The sequence below is a fragment of the Mauremys reevesii genome, linkage group 3 (genome assembly GCF_016161935.1).
Source record: "Mauremys reevesii isolate NIE-2019 linkage group 3, ASM1616193v1, whole genome shotgun sequence".
In the NCBI taxonomy this organism is placed as follows: domain Eukaryota; kingdom Metazoa; phylum Chordata; order Testudines; family Geoemydidae; genus Mauremys; species Mauremys reevesii.
In genome coordinates this window covers 119,722,936-119,749,723 of record NC_052625.1, presented here as the reverse complement: position 1 = coordinate 119,749,723, position 26,788 = coordinate 119,722,936, and the positions used below count along the sequence as shown (strand labels likewise).

At 43.0% G+C, this 26,788-nt stretch overlaps 2 long non-coding RNA genes across 2 annotated transcripts in view; one reads left to right on the top strand and one right to left on the bottom strand.

Moving 5' to 3' along the window:
- The window catches only part of LOC120400274, a 169,914-nt gene that overhangs the window by 61,588 nt on the left and 81,538 nt on the right, over positions 1 to 26,788 (top strand). The window lies entirely within an intron of this gene.
- LOC120400275 lies at positions 72 to 12,821 on the bottom strand. The gene is made up of 4 exons (XR_005595671.1): positions 12,748 to 12,821; positions 11,987 to 12,092; positions 9,961 to 10,140; positions 72 to 140 (listed from the first exon to the last, which is right to left on the bottom strand). It is a non-coding gene; the product is annotated as an uncharacterized LOC120400275 (long non-coding RNA).

Below are 26,788 nucleotides of genomic sequence, written 5' to 3'. Positions count from 1 at the left end.
TTTTCTTCTTTCCTTTTATCTGAGCAGTTTGCAACCTATGCCAGGTACAGGCAATCTGCCTGAGATACTGTATGGCCTCAGGGGTGACTCATACTAAGCCACTTGTCTTGGAGTAAACTCTTCAGGTTGTGTGAGTTAGTCTAGCAAGAGAACAAAAGAAAGGGAATGATTGCTAATTATTCCCTGAACATCTCCCACTTTTTTAATGGATACTTTTACAGCAATGGTGTGTACCTATCTAATCACTTATACCAGTTGACAGAATCAAAGCCCTTAGCCCGATGCAAATTTTTCTTGCTAATTATTTTTAACTATCCTTCCATCATTGCCCCTGGTGCTACTGTAATAATTTCCACATCAGTGGGCACAGACCTGACATACCCCTTTGAAAATGTATCTCAGAGAAGTGCTGCCATCACTGTACAGACTCAAAAGGAGAAACAAAGGGTGTAATCCAAGCCAGTGGCACTCCCAGCAATCTTTCAGTGGGTGATTCTCTTAATTTGCTTTAGTTAATTGTCCCTTATTGGCACCTGTGAGCTCACGCATGCACAACCCTAATTAGTTCAGGTTTCTTGTTACCTAGCTAATAGCTAAGTATTTCCAGGATGTCTGACAGAGTATTAATCAGAACCATGTTCAAACAGATAGATAAATTGTATTTCATCCTAGTCCAAACAAGAAAGAGAGGATCCCTAGGGCATAAAAAGAGATTGTAGATTGCAATAATCCTGTAGTTGGCTTCCAGAGAGTAAAAAGGATGGGTTCATTTGAACTGTGGTAGAAATGCAATGAAGAGTGCTAACTTTGTGCTGTATTATGCCTTTGAATTGTAAGATGAAAGAGGAAACCGACATTAAGAGAATACAATTCCTGCCACCCCCAAATTATTCTGCTGGGAGGGTGAAAATGAGCCACCGCCCAAAACCTATATAAAAAGCACAATTGAAGGAAAAAGGGAAATTAAAATTATTACATATTTAATTCTCAGCATGTGTGGCAAAAGTAAATCGAGGCACAATGAGCTGAACAAAGTATTTGCAGCGAAGTATTTATTTGATTAACTGAATTCACTTTTTGTTAGTAAATTACCTGCAAACAGACTTTTTTTCTTTTACTTTGTTAGTTACTCAGAATTATTTGACAAGTGACTTTTATGCAAACAATTTCAGGCAATGGATTGCTTGTAAACTATTCACCACAACTATTTCTGTAAGCATTTACTGTTTGTACTGCAATTTGTCAGTTGCACTATGATTTGTTACTGAAGTCACTTGGTGGTATTTTTTCTTTGTTACTGGATATCTTCAACAAGGAGATCTTGTGATAGCTACATAATCATGTGTTGCCATTTATATTTGTACAAGTATTAGCATACTAATGCAGATTTGTATGAGTATATTTGACACTTTCCCTTTATGCAAATATTCTTGCAAACAAAATTTTGCCTGCAAAAATATATCTGCAAAGTGAATTAAAGGGGTTATGAATGTCAAAGCAAACTGAGATTTTTAGTCAAATGAATGTTTGCAAATACTTTTTAGCAATATTTGCTGAGCTTTAGAAGCTGGTCCTTCCTCCAGGTTGGGGGTAGGAGGGACATAAAAATCTAAAGGGGAAATCTCAGCTTTCATTTTCCAAAGAAGTAATTCTTTAGTTCTTTAATTGCAAAGCAGCCTCATAAATATGTAAACCATTGCTAGTGTTGAAATTTTGGAAACTGAATTTTTATAAAGGTCACAGGTTATTTAGTCTTCCTGAAAATATCCTTTTTAGAGTCCATGAAAACCATGTTTAATTTTTGGAGCAATCCAGATCAAGTTTGTAATTGTAAAGGCAACTGCATTGGCAGAGGCTTGAAGACACCCATGGCTCCTTTCTAGCTAGCTGCCTATAGCCGAGCCAGCATTGCTGATCAACCAGTGCTCTCTGTCCACCAGGAGAGACAGCTCAATAGCCTGATGTAGTGTGGACTAGGTGCTCCTGGATTCTAATCCTGCCCTGATGTTGACTCCTCCTTTAGATCTCAACAAGTCAAACAATCTTTTTGGCTTAGTTCCCAAATCTGTAAAATAGGGATAATATGCATCTACCTTATAGGATGGTTAAATAGCTAATGTTTGTTAGTGCATCAGAATGAACACACAACCCACCAGTGTCTGATGTCCTCAGACCTACAGCTTATTTGAACAAATTAATTGAACAAATTTGGCAACTAGGCAAAATTTATGATTACTTGGACTTCTCTTCTGCATCAGGAAGCTGGAGGGAAAAGAGGAGCTAAAGATGCCCTCTTTCCAACCCGCAATACACATTTACCAATGAGTCAGTTAATTTGGGACGCATCACAAAGAATCTTCTGCAAATTCCTCAAGCCAGCCCTGTGCAGAATAGTGTGATCTCAGTGAAAAGGAGTTTGTGATTTTTGTGGTCAGACACGGAAAATGTTTCTCAGGATGCTAAGTTTCACAGATACAATTTCTGAGGATGGGGTAGGATCCAGAATAGGAAAAGAAATGATACCTATGAAGAATAGGCAAGGGATTTAGGGTTGTGAAGTGTCTGTGGCTTTGCATTACATGGAGAAAATAAATGGAAAAAGAAAACAAATTGCTTAATTCTAAAATTTCTGTAATGAGCTAGTTGGTAGTCAACTGCATAAGAGGCTTCACAAAGATAATAGGGATGCATAGGATATAGGCTTCCTGGACAAAAGAGAAAGGAGAGTGAAATATGTGGTGAGATGAGAAAGGCATGAAAGCACAACAAGATTATAGTTGTGGGTCATTTCACACACCTCATTATAAATTGTGCAACCTTTGAGACAACTCGGAATGAGAGAGGCAGAAATCATGAACTTAGCTGATGTTTCCTTACTTTCTATTGTACCAGAGATTCTACCCCGGCATGTTCAAAACCAGGTTGGGTTTAGATTCATGATCAGAATGTTTAAGCCCAATTAACTGGCTCCCAGATTCCAGTGTAATTACTGCTGATATTTCCTGAAACTAATGAGTGTCCAAACCCAAAATGTATGCTTCCACATACAGGTGAACTCTCTGAACACAAATGAGAAGCTGAAATTACTGACTTATTATGAATGATGTGAAAATGTACTATGGGTTTAAGGAAATGTGCAGGAAAAGTTACTTCTTCTGATTGTACACAGCTAAATTTAACTCCTGGGATCACTCTACTGGAGTCAGCCTAGTTGCATCACGGGTACACTTGGCCCCAAAACTTTAGTTAAGTGAACAGTGTCTAATACAGATTAAACAGATCCATCATGAAAAGATCTTGCTAGAGAAATCCTGCAATAAAATAAACCACACTGGAATGAATAAAGTGACATGCTGCAGGATAGGTATAGGTAGTAGTGTCATACAGACACAATCAGAGGTCACTTAACACTGTAAAATGTTTAGTGATTGTTTACTGTGTGGGTAATGGTATACTGGGAGGAGAAGGGATTGTTCAATTTGGCTAGAGTTGCTACTGAGCATTAGTGACTTAATTACTGATTTGGTGTAAGTAACATACTAACTGCCAAATTGCCACTTTTTTTATTAAAAATTGAAAGATTATCCATCAGCCCCAGAAGATGATGAAGGATGGTGATGTGTACTGGGACTCAAACAACTTGTCTTCAGTTCCCAGACCTGCCACATGACTTTGGGCAAGTCATATGAGGACTTGATTTTTTTCAGAAGTGCTAAGTGTGAGTCAGTAGTTAGGCTGACCCAGATGAGATCCTATCCTAGTTTCCCAAGTGCACCTCCCCCTTTGAAGTGGCAGAATTCTGCCTCTACTTCTTTCTTGGGGTGAGAAACTGACCCAACCACTTTAACTGGGTCTCTAGGTAACAGCCCCTGGCTACCAACCACGACTAATTCAGCAGGTCCAGATGGAGTTGGACCCAATCAGGGTTTCCCTTTGGAAGCGATGACAACAACATTTGCAGTGAAATAGACAGCTTATTTGAGACACAGCATGATATATTTTGCCCCAAAGATGCACAGTGCTGAGGGAAGTGAATTTAAAATAAGAGACCCACATGCATGTTCTCTTACCTAATTGTAACTCGTATAGCCATAGCTCAGGTGGTCTGGCTTATTTCTCGATCTCTGAGTTGGGAGAACCAGCCTATGCTCCTTGCAGCCTTCTCCCTCTGTGTCTTAGGCCTGGTCTACACTGGGGGAGGGGGTTCGAACTAAGGTACGCAAGTTCAGCTACGCGAATAGCGTAGCTGAACTCGAACTACCTTAGTTCGAAGTACTCACCTGTCCAGACACCGCGGGATCGAAGTCCGTGGCTCCCCCGTCGACTCCGCCACCGCTGTTCGCGGTGGTGGAGTTCCGGAGTCGACGGGAGCGTGTTCGGAGTTCGATATATCGCGTCTAGATTAGACACGATATATCGAACTCCGAGAAGTCGAACGCTAGCCGCCAACCTGGACGGTAAGTATAGACGTACCCTTAGTGTCTCCACACTGTAATCGGAGGTGTGATTGCAGCGTATTTTGGCATACCCCTGCTATTTTTAATATAACTAGCACAGCTAAAAATAGCTGCATGGACCCCACTGCATGCTAGGAACATGAGTAGGTCCCCAGGGTCACTAGCATGCTTGAACAGCCTGTGCCACTGCATTTTCATTGCTATTTGTAGCTATCCTAGGTAGATAAAAGCTAGTGTGGGTATGCCTGTGATGGGTTGTCACCCCCGGCGTGGAGTCTGGAACTGCAGTACTACTGAGCCCTCTGACTCACCAGCCTGGACTCGCTCTCAGTACTGTGCTGCTGTGACAAACTATAGACTGTTCCTAGTCCTACACTCGCACCAACATTCACACGCTCAGCTGCAGTTGCATGCAGCAGCCAGCCACTGCATGAACCAACAATAGAGAGGCTACAGCCAAAAGAATCCCCAGCCTAAGACCCCAGAGCTATACAGTCCTGCGCTGATGGAAGCCGTGACCAGTATGAATTTATTACCCAGTTCGTCTCTCCCTCAATGTGGAGTGGCATATGCAATAAACTTGTGTTAACCAAGTTGAGATTTTTCCCAGACACTTCACTTAAAGGCACACTGATATAGATAAAGCAAAAAACAAGTTTATTAACTACAAAAGATGGATTGATTTTTAAGTGATTATAAGTGATCACAAACAGATCAAAGCAGATTACCTAGTAAAATAAACAAAACTGCAAACTAAACCTAAAATACTAGAAAGATTGGATATGAATTAGCAATTTCTCACCCTGGTTGATGATACAGGCAGTCCGGCAGGTTTACATACACAGGCTAGAAATCCCTTTAGCCTGGGACCAGCACTTCTGCTAGTTCAGTCTTTGTTCCTCAGGTGTTTCCAGGAATTCTCTTGTGTGGGGAGTGAGGCCCCTAGATGATATCACACCCCACCTTATATAGCTTTAATATAGGGCGGGAACCCTTTGTTCCAAACTCAGTTCCCAGCCAGTTTGTGGGAAAAATACGGGTAACAAAATGGAGTTCAGTGTCATGTGATCTGGTCACATGCCATTGCTGAGTCATAGCAGCCATTACTTACAAGCTATTTGGAGCATTCTCAAGAAGGCTTACTAGGTGTGGGATAAGCTTCTCCTTAGGCCTATTGTTTTTCCTAATGGCCCATTACCCTGAATAGGCCCTTCACAACCAACTGGCTAGATTAGAAGCCTTTTTGTCTCATGGGTGTTACCCAGGTGTAAACACATTTGAAATACAGATACATAGTCAATATTCATAACTTCAGATACAAAAATGATACATGCACACAAATAGGATAATCATTCAGCAAATCATAACTTTTCCAATGATACCTTACATTACCCATCTTATAAGAAATTGACCATTACTCAGTGAAGAGGGAAAAATAATAACAATGTGGAAATGGCAGAGGTGCTTAATGACTTCTTTGTTTCGGTTATCATCAAGGTTGGCGGTGATTGGATATCTAACATAGTGAATACCAGTGAAAATGAGGTAGGATCAGAAGAGACTAAAATTGAGGAAAAAAAGTTAAAATTACTTAGATGTCTTCAAGTCACCAGGGCCTGATGAAATGCAGGTGGTCACTTAACACTGCAAATGTAATACTCAAGGAGCTGACTGGGGAGATATCAGAGCTGTTAGCAATTATCTTTGAAAAGTCATGCAAGACAGGAGAGATTTCAGAAGACTGGAAAAGTGCAAATATAGTGCCCATCTATAAAAAGGGAAAGAAGGACAACCCAGGGAATTACAGACTAGTCAGCTTAATTTCTGTGCCCAGAAAGATAATGGAGCAAATAATTAAGCAATCAATTTGAAAACATCCAGAAGATAAGGTGATAAGTAGAATCATAGAGTATCAGGGTAGGAAGGGACCTCAGGAGGTCATCTAGTCCAACCTGCTCCTTGAAGCAGGTCCAATCCCCAACTAAATCATCCCAGCCAGGGCTTTATCAAGCCTGGCCTTAAAGACTCCTAAGGAAGGAGATTCCACCACCTCCCCAGGTAACCCATTCCATTGCTTCACCACCCTCCTAGTGAAAAAGTTTTTCCTAATATCCAACCTAAACCTCCCGCACTGCAACTTGAGGCCATTGCTCCTTCTGTTATCTGCTACCACTGAGAACAGTCCAGATCCATCCTCTTTGGAACCCCCTTTCAGGTAGTTGAAAGCAGTTTTCAAATCCCCCCTCATTCTTCTCTTCTGCAGACTAAATAATCCCAGTTCCCTCAGCCTCTCCTCATAAGTCATGTGCTCCAGCCCCCTAATCATTTTTGTTGCCCTCCGCTGGACTCTTGCCAATTTTTTTCACATCCTTGTGTGGTGTGGGGCCCTGAACTGCCTTCTGGGCAACAAGGGCACACTGACTCATATCCAGCTTCTTGTTCACTGTAACCACCAGGTCCTTTTCTGAAGAACTGCTGCCTAGCCACTTGGTCCCTAGTGTGTATCAGTGCATGGGATTCTTCCATCCTAAGTGCAGGACTCTACACTTGTCTTTGTTGAACCTCATCAGATTTCTTTTGGCCCAATCCTTTTTTTTATAGGTCCTTCTGTATCCTATCCCTACCCTCCAGTGTATCTACCGCTTCTCCCAGTTTAGTGTCATCTGCAAACTTGTTGAGGGTGCAGTCCACGCCATCCTCCAGATCATTAATGAAGATATTGAACAAAACCTGCTCCAGGACTGACCCTTGGGGCACTCCACTTGATACCGGCTGCCAACCATACATCAAGCCATTGATTGCTACCCTTTGAGCCCGATGACCTAGCCAGCTTTCTATCCACCTTACAGTCCATTCATCCAGCCCATACTTCTTTAACATGCTGGCAAGAATACTTTGGGAGACTGTATCAAAAGCTTTGCTAAAGTCAAGGAATAACACATCCACTGCTTTCCCCTCATCCACCGACCCAGTTATCCCTCATAGAAGGGAATTAGGTTAGTCAGGCATGAGTTGCCCTTGATGAATCCATGCTGACTGTTCCTGATCACTTTCCTCTCCTCTAAGTGCTTCAGAATTGATTCCTTGAGGACCTGCTCCATGATTTTTCCAGGGACTGAGGTGAGGCTTACTGGCCTGTAGATCCCTGGATCCACCTTCTTCCCTTTTTAAAAAATGGGCACTAATTAGCCTTTTTCCAGTCATCCGGGACCTCCCCCGATAGCCATGAGTTTTCAAAGATAATAGCCAATGGCTCTGCAATCACATCCACCCACTCCTTTAGCACCCTTGGATTCAGCGCATCCGGCCCCATGGACTTGTGCTCATCCAGCTTTTCTAAATAGTCCTGAACCACTTTTCTCCACAGAGGGCTGGTCACCTCCTCCCCATGTTGTGCTGCCCTGTGCAGTAGTCTGGGAGCTGACCTAGTTTGTGAAGACAGGGGCAAAAAAGCATTGAGTACATTAGTTTTTTTCCCCACATCCTCTGTCATTAGGCTGCAGTTCTTCAGAAAAGGACCTGGTGGTTACAGTGAACAAGAAGCTGGATATGAGTCAGTGTGCCCTTGTTGCCCAGAAGGCAGTTCAGGGCCCCACACCACACAAGGATGTGAAAAAAAAAAAAAGAGTCCAGCGGAGGAAAAAAAAAAAAATAGGGGGGGGGGCTGCTGACTTGAGGAGAGGAGGAGGGGGAACTGGGATTATTTAGTACATTAGTAAGGGGCCCACACTTTCCCTGACCACCTTCTTGTTGCTAACATACCTGTAAAAACTCTTCTTGTTACTCTCAACGTCCCTTGCTAGCTGCAACTCACATCCACAACAGGTGGTTGTGATTTGGCCCACCTGATTTCACTCCTGCGTGCCTGAGAAATACTTTTATACTCCTCCCTGGTCATTTGTCCAAGCTTCCACTTTGTGAACGCTTCTTTTTTGTGTTTAAGATCAGCAAGGATTTCACTGTTAAGCCAAACTGGTGGCTTGCCATATTTACTATTCTTTCTACACATCGAGATGGTTTGTTCCTGCAACTCAATAAGGATTCTTTAAAATACAGCCAGCTCTCCTGGACTCTTTCCCCCCCTCATGTTGTTCGGCCAGGGGATCCTGCCCATCAGTTCCTGGAGGGAGTCAAAGTCTGCATTTCTGAAGTTTCCTTTCTTCCTTTTGTCAGGATCCTGAACTCGACCATTTCAAGTAATAGTCAGCATGAATTTGTCAAGAACAAATGATGTCAAACCAACCTGGGAGCTTTCTTTCACAGGGTAACAAGACTTGTGGAAGGGTGTGGGGAAGTGGTAGACGTGGTATATCTTGACTTTAGTAAGCTTTTGATACTGTCTCGCATGACCTTCTCATAAATAAAGTAGGGAAATGCAACTTAGATGGAGCTACTATAAGGTGGGTGAAAAACTGGTTGGAAAACCATTCCCAGAGAATAGTTATCAGTGGTTCACAGTCATGGTGAAAGGACATAACGAGTGGGGTCCCGCAGGTTCAGTTCTGGGTCTGGTTCTTCATCAATTGTTTAGATAATGGAATAGAGAGTACACTAATAAAGTTTGAAGATGATACCAAGCTGGGAGTGGTTGCAAGTGCTTGGAGGATAGGATTAAAATTCAAAATCATCTGGACAAACTGGATAAATGGTCTGAAGTAAATAGGATGAAATTTAATGAGGACAAATGCAAAGTACTCAATTTAGGAAGGAACAATCAGATGCACACATACAAAATGGGAAATTACTTCTTCCTAGGCCCTTCTGTGGAAAGGGATCTGGGGGTATTAGTGGACTACAAGCTAAATATGAGTCGTCAACGTAAGGCTGTTGCAAAAAAAGCAAATATCATTATGGGATGTATTAGCAGGAATGTGGTAAGCAAGACATGAGAAGTAATTCTTCTTCTGCTCTAGTCTGTGCTGATTAGGCCTCAACTGGAGTATTGTGTCCAGTTCTGGGCGTCACATTTCAGGAAGGACGTGGACAAATTGGAGAGAGTCCAGAGAGAGCAACAAAAATGATTAAAGGTCTAGAAAACATGACCTGTGAGGGAAGACTGGAAAAAAAAAGGGGTTGTTTAGTGTGGAAAAGTGAAGACTGAGAGGGGACATAACAGTTTTCAAGTTCGTAAAAAGTTGCTACAAGGAGGAGGGAGAAAAATTGTTCTTAACCTCTGAGAATAGGACAAGAAGCAATGGGCTTAAATTGCAACAAGGGAGGTTTAGGTTGGATGTAGGAAAAACTTCCTAAATATCAGGATAGTTAAGCACTGGAATAAATTGCTAAGGGAGGTTGTGGAATCTCCATCATTGGAGACTTTTAAGAGCAGGTTAGACAAACACCTGTCATGAATGGTCTAGATAATACTTAGTCCTGCTTTGAGTGCAGGGGACTGGACTAGATGACCTCTCAAGGTCCCTTCCAGTCCTATGAATCTATGATCGTAATTATGCCATAATCGTATCACTATGATGAATATGGGGTGTAGTATCACAATGCCTACCTGAGCTGCAAACACACCTCTGATTGCAGACATACTCTGTGTCTCAGTCAGTCAGCTTCTTCACTGACACATCCTGATTAGCTTCTGTGGCCACTTTTCCCCTCCCTTCTGCCAGAGGCACTTCTTTAATTGTTCAGGGTTCTGTGATGTTTTAGGGTTTCCTTTGATTCCAGACTTAGCCTTGGGAAGAATAAAACATCACAGCCTGGATGTAGTCACTAGATAACTTCTCCCCCCAAGTTGACAACCAAGCCACTGTTATCTTAACTCCCTTGAAACTGGTACCTGAGAGGCTGTCTTATCTGTTACTGTTTTACCTTTCCTGCTTGGTTCTGTATCAATACCTTTACAGCCTCTGTTGATTTAACTCTATGCATTCAGTCAGACAGCAATACACAACAGAATCGGGAGTCACACAAGAGACTCTCACACAATATTCATAAGAAATAGACGTTTTCCCAGGTCGTCACACAAAGCTTCTGTAACTCTTGTGAAGCCTCTGGGAATTGTGAAATCAGCTCTATTAATTTTTCTTTACTTCTCTAATCAGGCCCTACTGACCTCAGTTGTTAAAATGGGACAATACTTAGCCACATCACATGGATCGTGACAATGAATTAATTAGTGAAGCACTATAGGAAATGCTAAATAGTATGATCATTGTTCTGTTTAACTACAGGAGTCTGCAATATTTTGGCTTTTTAAACTCCCTTCCAATAGTGCTTGTGCTTTCTTTGCTGGTTTGGGGAGTAACACATTGTCACTGCTTTGCCATTCATCACTACGACTACCCTACTATGTGTCTCAGTGGACAGATTTTCAATTCACTGATGTCCTCCTTGTTGCCTACAATATTGCTGTTAATAATCAGCATTTAAAGCCCTCTTTCAATACCCAGTTGTGCTGCTGGATTTGTTGGGAATGTGCATGAGGTCTTCTGTAACCATCTGTAGCAAGCGGGCGTGGCCTCCCTCTGAGGCTGAAGGGGAGGAACCACTCTCCACCCCCTAGAGAGCCAGGCAAGCCATGCCCCCTGCTGGAAGCAGAGAGGTGGAGTGGGAAGTTTAAAAGGAGGGCCCTGCAGCTAAGTTGTGGGAAGCCAGAGAGGAAGCAGTTAGGTCTCACCTGCTGCTGAGCCCTGCCCCTAAGACCGAGCCCTGCCACACTGAGGACTCAGAGGAGATGCTGGTACTGCTGACTGACCAGTACCTGGAGGAGCTACTGGAATTGCCACTGGTGATGTACCCCGGGGAGATGGAGGAATCCCAGGAAACAGAGGTACATTCCAAAAGAATTGTAAGAAGTAGCCCAGGGACACCAGACAATAGTGTAAGCATGTTTCGGTGAGATTTCCACTGACCCAGGGGTGGAACCATCTGCTATTGCTAGGCCCTGGAGTATGGTGGGCCTGTCCCCTCCCCCCATCCCTTGTGGCCACCCCACCCCAGACCAAGAGGCCTGTGTTTGTCTGCTGTCTGTCTGAAGGCCAGAGCCCTTGAAACTGCTTGTGGTACCCTGGAACTGGGGGTACCACTGAGCCCTCTGGCTTACCAACCTGGGCTCCCTCTCACACTGTGATGCTGTGACAAGCTGCAAACCTCTCCAGGTCCTGCACTCTCACAAACATTCACAGTTAGGGCCATATTCAGCTGAATTACATGAATGCTTCTCCTAGCCACTCATGAACTGACACTAGAGAGGCTCCACCCAATTCCCCCAGTTCCCCAGTCTAGGACCCCACGGCCTGTACGGTCTTGCCCTGATCAGAAGCCTAACCAGTGTTAGTTCATTACTCAGTCTGCCACTTCTACAAAGGAAAATTTACATGCACCAGCTTTTGTACACCAAACACTTCCACCAAAACACACTGTTTTAGGTAAAATATAAAACATCTTTATTAACTACAGAAAGATAGTGATTATAAGTAGTAAGCATACAGATCAAAGCTGATTACCTAAGATATGGAAGTAAAACTGCAATCTAAGTTATATAAATTAGATAGGATTTGAATCAAGTAGTGTCTCACCTGATGGTATTGTTCCTTAATACGCACACTGGGATTCTCCTTTCCAGCCTGGAACCACCTCCCCAGTTGAGTCTTTTGTTTTCCAGACATGTTTCCAGGTGTTGAGCTGTGGGAGGAATGAGGCCAAGTGATGATGTCACTTCCCCCTTTTAAAGTTTTTTCCAGTTTGCTGGAAATATTATTTGCTATGATGTGAATCAAGCTGTCTCCACTGTGTATATGCCATCTCTGATTTCTCTTAATGGGCCAGCCACACTGTCTGGCCGCTCTACTGTGGTCCTGGAAAGGTTGGTTGTTGGTGTTTCCACCTTCACATCATATTTCAGTAATACATATAGCAAAACTTCATAATTTACCATACAATGATAGCACATACAATCCAACAAGATATTGATGTTCAACAGATCATCTTTTAAAATACCTCACAAGGCATACTTTGTACACAACATGTCATAATTATATAATAGTGGTGAATATAAGGGTGCCAGCTGCTGCTTTGAGGCACAGTTTCACACTGCTTGTTGCTCTGCCCTTCCCCGAAGGCCAGAGCTCTTCAAATGGCTTGTTGCTTTGCCATGCCAGAGGACCAGAGCCCTGAGATTGCTAATTCTCCACTGAGAATGGGCTTTATAGACACAGGATAGTGAGGGGTGTTTGACCTCCCTCTGAGATTGATCGGGGGGGATGGCCATGGACCCCCTATACCATCTATGTTAGAGAATGAGACACAGCCAATGTGGGTGGTGCTAGCTGGGACTTACACAGCCTTTTTCTTTCTTTGCTGACAGTTTCTTCCTAGTCTTTGTTTCTGTTGCATAGACTCCTTTTGTTGCACTCTTCAGCAGGAAAAGGTATATTCTCCTTAATGCCCATGTCCAGCCCAATATATTCAGTGGAAGCTGACAGGGATTTGATGTTGAACGTTTTGCTGTACTGGGATTAAGAGTCTGTAGAAAATGACATTGGCATATTTTAAATTAAGAGGAATCAGACTTTGTGGATGAGTGGGATACTAGCATACTTTAGCACACGTTTTTGTGAATGTCACTTCCACTTTGACAAGTTACTGTAGATATTTTTCCCTATATGGAAGGAATTTGGTTAATATTTGCTGGCTTGGGCCAAAAAATGAAGTACAGTCATAATACTAACCTTAACTATATTCCCGTGTGTAAATGATGAACTGGGGGGAAAAACATAACCCATGGAGTGTGTCTGTTTGGCAGAACTGCACACTGCCTATAGTATGAAAGACTGAAAGTGGTTTCTGTGTTTTGGAAACCTGCGCTAAGAGTTGGTTTTGGAATTGGATTTTGGTCCCCAGATGATGAAACACTCATAACTCTGGCCTTATTGGGGCATTCCATGGGGTGTGAATACACTTTGCTATAGGCTCCCCTCTTCCCCAAAGAAAATACAGGGTACTCTATATTACAATGCAAGCCCAGGGGTTGAACTCAGGCTGAAGCCTATCACCCTTTCCATCTACACACAAATCACACTAATCCAGGGCTCAGAAACAGGGTCCCAGGATCCCATAGAAGTGGATCCTGAGTCAATCTGGGACCCAGGCTTCAAACCCTATTGCTTTTCAGTGTAGATGCAGCTCCACTGGACTCATGTTTTGGGAGTCTGCCAAAAGTAGCCTGCAATCCCACAGGCCAAATTTCTTTGTCCTCTGGATAATCAAGTTTGGTGGACAGTCAAGTTTTCCCACAGTGCACCAGAAACAAAGGGCTAGGGTGCTCACATGTTGGGAGGTTGCTACATAGTCTGGGATATGGGTGGTTGGACTCAGGCCCACATAATGCAGGGTAGATACTGGAGCTCCAGATTGGTACTCAGGGTTCAACAATTCTTAGTCTGGGGGTACAAAAGAGTGTAGACACTCAAACCCTAGGTGAACAAACCTAGGGTCTGCTAACTCAAGTTCTCTTAACCCTGGGTTTACATTCCAGCATAAACATACCCATAGTGACTAAACACCCCAACTTACTGTACAAAGAAAGGGTCCACAAGTTAAAATCAGAGCAGACCCTTCACCAAAAAGTTCCCCTTTCAAGTGTCTTGGAGAGGGATATTTTTCAGTGTCTTCTGACTTTTTAAAGCTGCTGTGTATATGTAATCCATCTCTTTATTAGCATCTCTCCCAGTATTTGTTGGGATTGACAGTTGCAGGTTAATAACCCTTCTGTAGAGCAATATGTTATCATAAGTCTTCTCTTCCTATTCTGCCTAGAATTGGTAAGTTACCTAGAAAATGTAGTTCAAAATAGAAATCTCTTGATCATGTTCTCTTGTGCACAGGATTTCAGGCACTTTCTGATTATCAGTGGGCCTGAAATACTCCTCCCCCACCCAAGAATGGTGCTTTAATACTGACAGGTAGAGCTGGGCAAAAAACATTTTTCCCATCCCATGAAAAAATTTGAGGTATTGACAGACACAAATTTTAAATCTCAAAATTTTCCAAACCTAAAATCTGAAAAAAGTGGGTTTGAATCAATCAGAACGTGTTTCCATTTTTTACTGTAATTAGTTTAAATTTCAAAACAAAATAGTAGTTTGAACCAGAAAACCAGATTTTTTCATTTCAAACATTTTAAAATGAAACCTTTTGACAATTTCCTCTTTTTTATAAAAAGAGGTTTTTTAAAAAAAAAATTGAAAAGCACTTTTCAGTGAAAGATGTCACATTTGACAAATTGGAATTTTTGAACAAAAATTCCTAACCAGCTTTATGGATAAGGACCTGGTAAAACTAGTAACTTAAAAAAAAACTGAACAATTCTGGATCTGCCAGAAGTTTTATTTTAGGATCATTTCCAGTTTAGGGCAAATGTTTTGGTGTTTTTTGTTTTTGTTTTTAGCTTTCTCTCAGCCACTTTATCCATACTTGGGAAAAGTGAATGCTTCTGTAGTCATGATGTGGTGGTGGTGGTAACTGAATATTTAAATAGCTTAAAGGTTGGGTTTCTCCTGGAATTCCTCTTATTTTAACGGACTCTTGGGCTACTCTCAAAGCCTGTGTACTGGGTTGAAACATTTCTAAGCTTTCACAAAATACACGACATATGACTGAGATCCATTCTCTACTTTGCATTTGGGACATAGAGAGGACAGCTGCAGATTGTAATTTGCAATATTAGTGAATAATATGTAATGTTACCCTAAAAAAGTGAATATGGTAAATTACAAATCTGTGTGCAAGGCTAATGTGTGTTACCTTTGGGACATATTGATGAGAGATGTTATTCCATAGTGTCTGATCTCTTGTGTTAATATGTTGGCAGTAAAGTGCTATTTCTGCTGTATTCCATAATGGATCTTCATTTCCATTATGGCAATATTCTTAGGATACAGTGTATATTTTTCATACTATTTAATTTGTTCATACTGTATGTTACTTGACCTTAAAAAATCTGCCATTTTTGTCTGATAACTATAAAAAGGTTACTTCAGTATTCCCTATACTGACTATGGGGAATACTGAGGGAATGCTGCAATAATGAGGAGTACTATTTTTCTATTTAATAATTAGCATGCTTTTAAGGATGATGACTATACTACATCTCAGTGACAGTAGTCTCTTAGGTACAAGGTGGATGAGGTAATACCGTTGGACCAACTATTGTTGATGAAAGAGACAAGCTCTTAAGCTACAAGGCCTGGTCTACACTGAGGGGGCGGGGGTCGAACTAAGGTATGCAACTTCAGCTACGCAAATAGCGTAGCTGAAGTCGAACTACCTTAGTTCGAGTTACTTACCCGTCCTCACGGCGCGGGATCGAAGTCCGCGGCTCCCCTGTTGACTCCGCCACCGCCATTTGCGGTGGTGGAGTTCCGGAGTCGACGAGAGCGCGTTCAGAGTTCGATATATCGCGTCTAGATGAGACGCGATATATCGAACTCCGAGAATTCGATTGCTACCCGCCGATCCGGCAGGTAGTGAAGACGTACCCTAAGGCTCTTCTTCAGGTCTGGGAGAGGTACTCAGTTTGACAGCTATGAACAAAATGGAACAGATTGTTTAGCCTGTGTAGTTATCATCTATTGTAAGAGACTATTGAAGGTGAGTGGCCAATTAACACTTCTGCAATGATAGGACAAAGAGGGGGTTTTGTGGGTTACAGGTTGTTGTAATAAATCATAAATCTAGTGTCTTTAAGACCATGATTTTTAGTGTCTAGCACAGATATGAATTTTAAGCTCTAAGGCTCCTCTTTTGAAAGTTTTGTGCAGGTTTCCTTTGAGGACAAGGACTTGAGGAGTCAGTTATGGAGTGATCATATTTGTGAAATGTGTCACCCACCAGGCAATAAGATGTTTGTCTTTGTCTTTATCATTTTTCTGTGAGTTCATTCAAGAGCATAGTGACAACATAATTGTTGTTGGGGGCATTTAGTGCACCGGATGAGGTAGACCACATGTGCAGGACCAATGGATCTTGAAAGGTGTGTTGCAGGGGTGAGGGGCAGGGAGTATTGATCATTGTAGCAGTGGAAATAGGTTTATAGGTTTTGCAACTCGTATGGCAGGGTCTGGTGCTGCTTTGGGTTGGTGTGTTCTGGTCTGTGGGGAGCTTGCTTCTGATGATGAGCTTAGTGAAGTTGGGGAAATTGTTTGTTTGAAGGCCAGAGGAGGGTTTTCAAGAAATATTTATTTCAGGAAGTGGTCCCCAATGAGTATGGGCATAATAGTTTAATGATACCTCATATGGGTTCCAATGTGGGGATAGGTGACCATTAGGGGTGTGCAGTCTGAGTTCTCTCCCTCCCCCATATTGAAGCAGGTTCTCTCAGTATTTGGGAGGTCTGATACAATTCCATGGTACCATCCACTTCTCAGGTGGAGTGTCCTTGTTTGATTAAGGCAGTTTTAAGAATGTTAAGGAATATATCCTGGACTTTCCTTCTCTGTGGTATAGTCGGTGGTATTTAAGCATCTGGCTGTAGATAAGATTTCTTGGTGTGTTAGGGGTGGCTACTGGATTTGTAAAAATAAGTGTGGTGATCCATGGGTTTCTTGTCTATCTTGTTTCATTGTTGAAGCTGACTGTGGTGTCCAGGAAGTTGATGATAGTGTGGAAATGTTCTAGAGAGAGTTGGATGGATGGATGTGGTGGTTTAAATTGTGGTGGAAATCTATGGATAACTCTGCGCATCTGTCCTCGCCTATCAAATTCTTTTAAAAAAAAAACAGATTTAATTTAAAAATGATTATTTTTCAAGAAAAATACAAAAAAAATTCAATGCAATCAGAAAAAAAAATTAAAAGAACACAACCATCATTATTGCCAAGACCAGGAAAAATGAGTGCAAACATACAAGCTAAATTCTGATCATTATTATCCAGGTATAAATCCAGAATAACTCCATTGATTTCAAACTGAGTGGACTCCCTATTATCCTGGAATAAAAAGTATAAGGCAGGATTTGGCTTTATAACTTTAAGATGTTGTTCACTTTTTGAAATAACTTAAACACATGAGATTTAAACTTAAATTTCTCCATTGGTCACATCACTTTACCACCAGGTTTGCTATTATCCAATGTATTTGTATTTTAATAAGGGTCTCTTCTTCCCAGTGTTCATCTTCTCTGCTGCTGTTGATCTTTCAGTGTAATCTTAATGATAAATTTGTAACATTAGGTTCATTTGCCAAGCATGGAGTTGTGCTGCCTAAGAAAAAAAATGTTTTCATTTCAGGATTAACAGAAAAAGAAGCTGGGCAATAAGGAAGGAAATCACTTATTCAAACACATCTTAAAGATCAGTAAATAGGATAAAAAATTACAAGTGAGTAAATTACTGTTTTGGGGATAAATATTCTATTTTGAAGCTCTGCTCATTCTCTATTTCAATATAATGCCATGAAGTCTCTGCAGACTTAATATATTGTCTTAAACTGAATTGTCAAGAGATGAACAACATTCTAGTCAGAATAAAATATACTCCCCAACCAATGTACTGTATAAAACAACAAAAAGGCACATTAAGACCCTGATTGAGCAATGAATTTAAGCATATGCCTAATTTTGAGCATGTGCTGAGAAGTCAGTGGAACTGCTTATGTGTTTAAGTACCTTGGTGAATTGGGGCCTCACTGTAGAATATATATTCCCTCCAGCAATGTAGTGACAGATATGGCAATTGCCTGCAATATCCTGGACAAACCTTATTGAATTATGTCAAACCTTATTGAATTAAGTTTAAGTATTTTAGGAGCTTGTATTAAAAATTCAAATGTTTCTGGTGGTGTGGGATTATATGTAATTTGTCTGGGAGACGTGACTAATGTAAACCTTGGAAAGTGTTATGAGCATTAAAAGTCTCTCTTTTTAAACAATAGGCTAAGACCAAGAATGAACTGTTAGTTGAGTAGGTTTCCTAGGAAATACTTATGTGGAGGGATACAAATGCCCACTTCCACACCTGATCTTTTGAGGCTTTTCCCTGGGGAGGGGACTTTTGTCTATGAATTATCTATTTCCAGGACCAAAAGACCCAAATAGCTTGAAGGAGTAACTTATTGATTCACTGGGGAACTTGTTCTGAGCTAACTGCTGTAATAAATTTCTGATCACAGGAAAAAACCCTTGTTGGGGTTTGAGGGACTGTTCTCTGGTCAGAGCCCTTGTTGGAGTCATGGGGTGACCTCTGGCAAGCTTGTTAGTATGCATATAGGTTCTTATGTATTGTGTTTAATGTTTTCTCTGTAATGCTACTGGTCAGTGGGGCATCAATTTGGAGTGGGTAAATCTATCGTGGGATCTGTTCTGATCCAAGTTTTCAGGGCTATCAATAGACTTCTGCTAAGAATGGTAGTGACTCTGGGCAAGGTGGACATAGTGGATGGTTTTGCCACAATGAGGTTCTCTAACTGCAGTGGGATAACAGAGGGATATGCGTTCCGTATCTTGTCACCAAACCACCTTGCCAAAGAGTACATAAAACCAAAAGGGGTACTTCTCAATGGTGTTGCAAGCACTGGTGGATCACAGGGACTGTTTCACCAACATCAACGTGGGATGGTCGGGAAAGGTGCACTACACACACATCTTTAGAAACACAGGTCTGTTCAGAAAGCTGTAAGCAGGGACTTTCTTTCCAGACCGCAAAATAACCATTGATGATGTTGAAATGCCACTCGTGATTCTGGGAGACCCAGCCCCTATCCCTTGCTCCCAGAGCTCATGAAGCCATACACAGGCAGCCTGGATCACAGTAAGGACCGGTTCAACCATAGGCTGAGCAAGTGCAGAATGGTGGTGGAATGTGCCTTTGGACATTTAAAAGGTCACTGGTGTTTGCTTACTAGGGTAGACCTCAGTGAAAGCAGTATCCCCATTGTTATTGCTGCCTGCTGTGTGCTCCATCATATCTGTGAAACAAAGGGAGAAAAGTTTCTGCGGGGTGGAGGGTTGAGGCAGATTGCCTGGCAGCCAATTTTGAGCAGCCAGACACCAGGGTAATGAGAAGAGCACATCGAGGGGCTCTGCGTCTCCACAGTGAGCCAGAATAACGTGACCCTCATCTGTGGTGTTCCTTACCAAACTGTCCCTTCCATTACATTTTCTCCCTTGTAAATTCCACCTCAACGAACCACCATGTGTTGAATGAATAAAGAGCCTTTTCTCCTCAATCCATTGTTCTATTATGCACACAAACACACAGACAGCAAAGATAAGATAACCTGGGGCAACGGGCTGATAACACTGTGGGGGGAGAAACACAGAAAGCTTACTTACAGATGCAGTGCAATAACAATCAAAGGTGTAGGAATGGGCACCTTCTGGTCCTTGTACCCTCCCTTGGTGTTGAGTGCAAGGGATACTGAACTTCCCTCACCTTATAGGACGTTGGGGGAGGAGGATGTAGACAGGGGTGGCTCCAGGCCCCAGCATGCCAAGCGCATGCTTGGGGCGGCCTGCGGAGGGTCCGCTGGTCCCGCTGCTTCGGTGCAGCGGCGGGACCAGCGGACCCTCTGCAGGCACGCCTGCGGGAGGTCCACTGAAGCGGCGGGACCAGTGGACCCTCCGCAAGCATGCCTGCGGTAGGTCCACCGGAGCCGCGGGACCGGTGACCGGCAGAGAGTGCACATTAGGGTTCCCAACTATAGTAATTTTAATAATACTAGCCCTGATCCTGGGACAAGAACCTGTCAAACCTCAGAGTGATCATTAGGAATTGTTAGGTAACCAATATAAATCATACATAACCTGTAGATCATGCTACGGGTGTGACTTTGTATACACTACACTGTTTTAAAATTAGCAGTGGCAAAGTGGAAGCTTGTTTCCCCTGGAATGGCTTCCTCACTTCCACTGCTCAGAACAAGCAACATCAGCGCCTGAAGACACTTCTACATCTTTCCTAATAAATGAAAAGTTTGAATCTAAAGTCAGGTAATTCTTTGCCTTAAGGAGTTTTCATAAATGGGTTTTTCTCTTCCTGCTTAAAAGACAAGTCAGTAAAGATATATTATAAGTGCTCTCATGAGACATCACACTTTTATAACTCTCCTCCTTTGAGAGAGTCACAGAAATAATGGCAGAGCTACATGCTGGAGATTTGTGAAATGATGGCCATTTTTCTGAATTAAATATTGTGCATTGCACTGAAAGTATCTTGATTGACCCCTTTACTGTCATATTATTTTTTGTCAGAGGCCACCTCTGACACTTTTGACAAGTGAATGTCCTACCTCAAATAAAATCTTTGGGGGTTTTAGAGTTGTTTTATAAAATTCAGCTGCTCATAGTGTTTATATAAGGCAGAGTTTGAGTGTGAGATGGTGTGGGACATGCGGGAGGGAGATTTGGAGCTATAGGATGGAATGGAGGGGAAGAAGAGTGTAGAGGGATAATGTTAGCTACAGTAGGCCAGATTATCGCAAGGAACTCAGCTAAAAAGGGGACGTGGGTACCATTTCCCTAGTCCTTCACCTTTTCCCTCCAGCAGGGCTCTGTAGTGTTGCCATTCTGCTTGTTACACAAACAGAAAGAGATTGGGAAAGACACTTTTGTTGGTTAATATGTTCATCACCTGCCTTTGTTTTCAGAACATCTCCATCTTCCCTCTGTTATCCACAACCCTGCATTGGGAAGATGTGTAGTTGCCTGGTCCAGTGGGAATGCCACATACGGTTCCTGGAGCTCTCAGGTGTAGAGAGAGAGGGAAGGCACCTCATCTCCTACATGCCATTGGGGTAGCCCCATGTTCTCTCCTGTGAAGCTGAGGCATAGGAAAGGGAAGGAACAACGGCCCCTTTTTGGTATGGCTTACATTACAGGGTGTGCTACCAGAGAGCAATCACAGTGCTCAGGACGGTGCAGAGACTGCAATAGCGGTCAGCCCCTGTGTGAAAGGTGCAAGGGAGGGAAAGCATCTTGTGTCTCTCCCCCACCCTCTTTCTTGGGCCCACTTTGTATTCAGAGGCTTGCTACAGAATCTGGCACTTCACTTGTATGTTGGAAGTACCTACCAGATCATTTGAGAAGAGAAAAAGTTCTTCTGTGCTCTTTACTGTAGTTTAAAATCAGCATAACAAGACTTCTCTCACTCTGTTTTTCTGTACTTGACTGACAGCTGTCTGCATGGCTGCAGTCTAATTAGCAGAGGGACAAATGTAGCGGTGAAAAACTGCACGATTTCATAGGAATTTTAAGTGTCTTACTGTTATGAATTACAGTAACATGATAAAACTGCACCTTGCTGGTGGAATTAAAAACTTCTTATAAAGCTCACTTCAGTTTCAAAATGTTTTTCTCTTCCCAATCGGTACTTCATCTTATTCTTATGCTCCCAAATGCTTAACCTTCTTCTTTCTCCTCATGCCTTCCTTTATCCAGATTACAGATCAGAACCATGAGGACATGCACTGGGGTGTGACTGACTCAACAAGAAGAGCTGCTGCTTATTTCCTCCCATCTATTCTCAAGCTCAGCAGGGATAGGCAGAGATCATGCTCTGCTGAGCAGTTGAGAGTCAGCTGGAGGTGCTGGGCAGAGTGTAGAGCATTGCTGTTGTAGACACATGCTCTAGGCTGACAGGGGTCCCATGGTTCAGCTTCATAAGAGGATAAAACAGTGGGCTCAGCAGAGCTGAGGTGGGGGTGATGCTGGTAAACGTGGATCAGTGGTCGCCTTAACCAGCCTAATAAACTCAAGGTGGAGTTCAGAGTTGTAGCCGGCCATTTTCTGGCTAGAAGAAGATCATTAAATGGATCAAGATATTATAATTCATGGTGAATTACACTTACATAATGTTTTTTTCCCTTGAGGGACCCCAAATAAATACACACACACACACACACACACACACTTGCTTTTCTTATTGGTGTACATATTTTACATAACCCACTGGTGAAATGCAGCTCTTTCCCTTTGGGGTAGATCATGACAACTTCAGCGTACAATGCTTCACAGCAGTTTAGACCAGTGTAGAACAATGCTGTATTCAAACATTTGGGAAATCAGTGAAATATTTACCTCAAACCTACTCAAAAGCAGATCCTGAACAAGCAAATCACACAATGGTATTGATTAATATAAGGCCATATCCTCATCCTGCTCCACTAAGGGTACGAAGCCAGCCTCTGAGCAAAGAGGTAAGGTCTTTTGAGCACCAGCAGCATTGCTGCTTTGTGACTGCTCAGTTGTGTTCTCTTCTGACTCTACCTCTTGTCTTTCTCCTCCTCCTCCTCCTCCCCACCCCTGGCTTGCTGTGAAGTAGTGGCTCCACCAAAGTTGTAAAAGCACTGGAGTTTTGCCTGAGCTGATTGAGAGGTGTGGAGCCACCGAGGAAGCCAAATGCCCCCCAGATCTCATAGATATCCTGTTAGAGCTGTCAGCTCAACACTGGGGGACTAATCAGGCCCAAAGGCATTCCCTTTCCCTGGCAATTGAGAAATGGACACCTCAGAGCACTGCAATCATGGACCTCTTTGTAGGTTCTCACATTCAGGCTCTCTCCAAATCTTGCTGATTATTTCTGCATAACACATCTAAGTTACAGCTTTTCTTATCCTCCCTGCCACTAAAAGTCTTTCTCAAGCTCTGATCTCACGTGATTGCTCACGTGTCAATTGTTTCACTAGCCTTCTGTCTGGCCTTGACCAATGCAATCTTGCCCTACTCATACCCATTCAGAATTCTACAGCAAAGATCAATTTCCTTGCCTGTCACTTTGAGCATGTCACCCATTTTTTTGCATCCCTCCACTGGCTCCCACTTCTCTTTTGCATCAAACATAAATTGCTTGTCTTCACTCTTAAAGGTCTTTACCGTCAATCCCAACCATATCTCTCTGTCTCTGTTGATGCTCTCCTCTGGTCAGCCCATGATACCAGCCTCCATTGCCCACTTGCTAAATTTTCGAACAAGCACCTGTGTGCTTTCTCCTGTGCTGCCCCTCACACTAGAGAAATGCTCACCCTAAACATCTGAAAAGGTGCCTCATTATCCACCTTCAAATCCCTTCTTAAAACTCTCCTTGGCTGTGATTCCTACAAAAAACGTAGTGGCTAGGCAGTAGTCTCCACACCAATCTATCATGCTGACAAATATTGTCTCATTGTTTGCTTGTATTTCCTAGCCTGTCTGCATCCTTCTTGTTTCTTGTCTTATGCTTAGATTGTAAGCGCCTCGGGGCAGAGATCATATTTTTGTTCTGTTTTTACAGTGTCTAGCACAGTAGAGTCATGGCCCATGACTCAGGCTCCTAGGTGCTATGATATTACAAATAAAGAATAACATATCTGGACTCACCCAATCTTCTCTGGGATTCCTGGATTCCTCTTTGTTTTCCCTCAACACCACAGGCTGCTGGGGTGCTACCCCATGGAGTTGTGGTGGTGGTCATGGGCATGCATGGGAGGCAGTGGCCAGCAGATGACTAGTGGCGAAGAGAAGAAGCTAATTTATGTTGGATAATCCCTCTCCTCCCCCAATCTATCTGTCTGTCTATGACAATGGTACTTACATGGCCCCATTACGTCTGACAATCTTCAGTTTATTTATCCTCACAACACCCCTGTGAGATAAGGAAGTACATTAGTCTTTGTGCCTCCATTCCTCATCTGTAAAATGGAGATAAAGCCCAAATCCACAAAGGAATGTAGGTGCCTTTGCCTCAGATTTAGGCACCACAGCCATCCACAAAACTTGTGTAGGTGCCTAAACACAATTCTGCTGTTAAAGTTCTGTAGGCTCCCATGTTTCTGCTTCTTGGCATGCTCATAGCTGCCTCATTCCAATGTCCGAGCACCTATCTTCTGCCTAAGGACCAGGGTGATCTGTGAACTGGGGGATGATTAGTGCTGCTTTGCCTAATTGAGCTGCAGGGCCCAGTCCAGTGGGCATGCTCAGAGGCTGTCTATTGGATTGGGTTCCCTTTAACAGCTTAACCATCAGACTATACAGGTCTCTCGCAACTTACGCGCATTTAACATGCGCAATTTCAACTATATGCGTATGGCTGGAGTGTGGGGGCATGGCCTCAAGCGGGGGGCGTGGCCTCAAGATTTAAAGGTCCTGGGGCACCAGCTGTGGCTGGGAGTCCCAGGGCCTTTAAATCACCCAGGGGGCTCCCAGCTGCTGAGGTGGCTGGTAGCCCCTGTGGCAAACTAAAGGGCCTGAGGCTGGAGCTCTGGGCCCTTTAAATGCCAGCCCCAGCCCGGCTGCCAAAGCTGCGGGCGGGATTTAAAGGGCTCCTCCGGGCTCCTCACCATGGCGGGAAGCCTGGTGGAGCCCTTTAAACCCCGCCTGCAGCTCTGGCGGCGGGGCTGGGGCCAGCATTTAAAGGGCAGAGGGGAGCCCGGTGGAGCCCTTTAAATGTTTCTCCGGCCCGGCTGCGGGCGGAGTTTAAAGGGCTTAGGGATGTAATTTTGGTGATATGCGGTTTTCGCTTTACGCGATAACCGCGGAACCGAACCCCCACCTAAGATGAGACTTGCCTGTAGAGTCATTCTCTCTTTGTCTCTCTGGCCCACTGACTCTTTAATTTATCCACAGTAGAACAGCTTCAACATGAGCGACTGAAGCAGTCCCACATTAGAATATGCTCTAACTACTGAGCTACAGGAATCTCCTGAGAGATGGGAGACTCCTTTCTCCCCCTGTGGCAGAGAGGGAAGTATTGAACCTGGATCACCCACATCCCATGTAAACACTCAAAGCTATAGAGTGGCTATCACTGCCACCACCTCCCCAAGCTGTTTTGAGTGGAGTGAGGAGTTCTCTCAAGAAACAGCTTAGGATGCCTAAGGCAACTGACTCCAGGAGAAGGGTTCTTGCAAGCACAGATAGGCACCTCCTTCTAGCCCAGTACTTAACTCTGTGATGTGGAGGGGCTTAGGTCACACCACTTTTGTTGGCATCTCCCACTAGCTAGCTTGGCTTTTTGTGCTTTGCATTCTAGGGTGCCTGCCTCTCTCCATTCGTTATAGGGGAGTCTAGGTATCTAACTTGGTCTTTGTGGATCACAGTGTTGTTGAGTGATTTTTCTAGGTATCTAAAAGTTAGGCATTGTAATGCTTAAGTCTTTGTGGATGTGGGCCTAATGACTTATCACAGGTCGCACAGGGAGTCGGTGGTGGTGGTGGAGGGAACTGAACCTGATACCTTCAGTCCTTGGCTGGCTTCTAAACCACTGGACTACAGGTCTGTCGCATCTTACGCGCATTTAACATGCGCAAATTCAGCTTTACACGGTTGGCAAAAACAAAAAAAAGAGAAAAATAACAATTTAAATACTGTTCCTGTAGTGCGGGAGATTCCGCCCGCCATTCAACTCAATGTAATTTTGACTATACGCTTCGCTTTATGCGCTGACCGTGGAACGTAACCCCAGCGTAAGATGAGACAGACCTGTATTCTTCCTGAACATGGAACTACCTCATTTCCTTAATCTTTGATTTGGCTAGTGCCCACAAAATACTAGGCACTTTCCGAATCTGCCAGTTGACCATTCTTGGGGTCAGTTATGCTGCTGTGGAGCTCCCTTACATAGGTGTCAGCAGCCTCTGCATCCCTTTGAACTTGGATCAGTAATACTAGCATTGGTTTGTGCAGTTTTATTATTATTATACATCCTAATCAACTAGCATGCTGCTGCTTTTCCCTCTCACCTTATTGTGTTGAGCTGCTTTGCTGTCATTGTGATTGCTGGCGCAGTAGGAAAAGGTCAGCTTTCTAAACCTTTCACTAAACTTATTTATTCATTTAGATAAATGAAACATTTATCTTTGGAACTGTTGCTGTAAGACTGTAGTGCAAACAGCACTGGCAAAAACTACATCCAATCAAGCAAATAGCCTTTTAACCTTTCTAACTGTATGAAGATTCTGTGATCCTTTATCATGCCTGCAACAACTGTTTTCCAGCCAATATATCCGAGGCTTGCTTTAGAGTCTCCAACAGTTTTTAAATTAAGAAAGTAGGCATGGAGTAGTGTTGTGTTGATTTATGGATGTGTATGTGTGCTGTAATGTACCTAGCAATGTGCACACTTACAGTATGACAAATAAAATACCCTGGGGTGAGGGACATAATTTATGATTCAAGTTAGTTGAGAGGTATGGATAGGATATCTATGGAAGTCTTGCAAATTAACATGTATTAAGACTGAGGCATAGCCTTGATTTAAAGGAAGCGGGGACTGGCATGATGTAACATAACAAAGGCCTTGGAATCCAGTGTTATGGATTGGCTCAAAAAAATTGACTCATTCTTTGAGCCACTGGCAGATTCATGCTGCTTGACTCTGTTCCATTGTTCATGAAAAAGACCTTGGTCTCTG